Raw genomic sequence first — 2,197 nt, forward strand, 5'->3', positions numbered from 1 at the left:
AAAAAAAAAAAAAAAAAAAAGGATCTCTTGAGCCCAAGAATTTGAAGTTGCTATGAGGTAGGCTGAAGGATCAGCCATGGTACTCTAGGGTATTTTTTTTGTTGTTGCAGAGTGAGAGTGTCTCAATAAATAAATAAAATTGGTTGAAAATAAAAACTAAAATTTGTATATTTAATGCACACCTGGGACACCTGCTAAGGTTTTGGGCACTACGGAGCTGGCTGGGGAATGTCAGCTGGGACTGTCAGGAAGAAACACAGGCCCAAGCAGGGATGTAGAGTGTGCAGAGAGTGAAGGATTAGACCCAACAGCCTGGAAGGGCCTCACTAAGAAGGCATTTGGGGAAAGCCCTAGAGAAAGAGGAATCAGGAATGAAGATGTTAAACTCAGTTCAAGCCTCCAGTTTCCCCATGTGCTCTGTAAACCTTGAGAACTGAGGTCTTTATGCCTCCCTCATGGCAGTGAAAGGTAGTGCAGACTGGATAGTCGCTGTCTACAACTTGCATCAAGACACCCCCAAACTGTCTGTACCACTGGCCCAGAATTTAGGCATCTAACGTCACCTCAGATGTTTTTGGCTACAAGTAATGGAAAACTGCACCTCCAATTCAAATAGGCTTGAGCATAAGAAATGTCTTCTGCAGTGAGGTGGGGTCAGGCAGAGGGGCCTGTGGTGGCAGCACTGTGTCCACATCCATCTCAGCTCCTCTCCACACTGTGCTGGGACACCACCCTCATGAGATGGCCAGGACTGTGTCACCTACTCTTCTGACCAAACTACCTCTGAGCAGCCCAGCGGATGCCATGGGTCAGGTTGCTGCAGCTGGAGCTGGCTATGCCCAAGTCACAGGGAAGCTCATGGACAGAGGCTGGTGGTGAGAGACACACCTGTCTGTGTTGAGACATGATGTCTTGGTAAGAGCAAAGAATTGAAACATAAATGTCCAATAAGGGAGGACTAAGTAGGTTCTAGCACAGTGTTAGAAGTCTAACCTGTAGACTTCTGGGGGTTCCTGATACCCCATCAGGGATCCGTGAGGCCTGACCCATTTTCAGAACTATACCAGGACCTTCAACATGCCTTTTGCCATGACAGTACAAACTAGTATGCTGTCAGCTGCGCTCACCTCCTTTCCACATAAAGGATAAAGGTGTCTCACCTTGGAAGCTCACTGCTGGAACAGAAATGTATTAATTATACTCAATCCCCTTTGCAGTGTATGGAAATAGGGTGGATATCTAGTACTCGTTTGAGCTGCTCATCAAACGAGCCACTGTGCCCTCAGAACCTATTTTTGCTGGAAAGAAAGACCAATCTGTGGCTTAAGAACTTAGTTGGCAGCTTGGCACTTGTGGCTCAAGTGGCTAAGGCACCAGCCACGTACACCAGAGCTGGTGGGCTCTAATCCAGTCCGGGCCTGCCAAACAACAATAACAACTACAACCAAAAAATAGCTGAGCGTTGTGGTAGGTGCCTGTAGTCCCAGCTACTTGGGAGGCCGAGGCAAGAGAATCACTTAAGCCCAGGAGTTAGAGGTTGCTGTGAGCTGTGATGCCATGGCATTCTACCCAGGGGGACAGCATGAGGCTCTGTCTCAAAAAAAAAAAAAAAAAACTTAGTTGGCTTGGTGCCTGTAACTCAGCAGCTAGGGCGTCAGCTGCATACACCAGAGCTGGTGGGTTTGAACCCAGCCCAGGTCTGCCAAACAATAATGACAACTACAATCAAACAATAGCCGGGCATTGTGGCAAGCGCCTGTAGTCCTAGCTACTTGGGAGGCTGACGCAAGAGAATTGCTGTGAGGTTGCTGTGAGCTGTGACGCCACAGCACTATACTGAGGATGACATAGTGAGGCTCTGTCTCAAAAAATATAGTAACTTAGCCAGCAGACTAAGGCGATTGGCAACACAAAGAAAGCAAGCCAGGGGACTTCGGGGCACTGCTCACAAGGAGCCATGTCAGGCTCTCTAGTTTTTTTGTTAACTTTAGACATCTAAAAATAGAAAGCATAATCAATTTAAGAATCGAAAATGTGGCTCGGCGCCTGTGGCTCAAGTGGCTAAGGCGCCAGCCATGTACACCCAAGGTGGCGGGTTTGAATCCAGCCCTGGCCCACCAAACAACAATGACAGCTGCAACCAAAAAAAATAGCTGGGCATTGTGGCGGGTGCCTGTGGTCCCAGCTACTTGGGAGG

Source organism: Otolemur garnettii, unplaced genomic scaffold (genome assembly GCF_000181295.1).
Source record: "Otolemur garnettii isolate 467f Iridium unplaced genomic scaffold, OtoGar3 scaffold00023, whole genome shotgun sequence".
In the NCBI taxonomy this organism is placed as follows: Eukaryota; Metazoa; Chordata; class Mammalia; order Primates; family Galagidae; genus Otolemur; species Otolemur garnettii.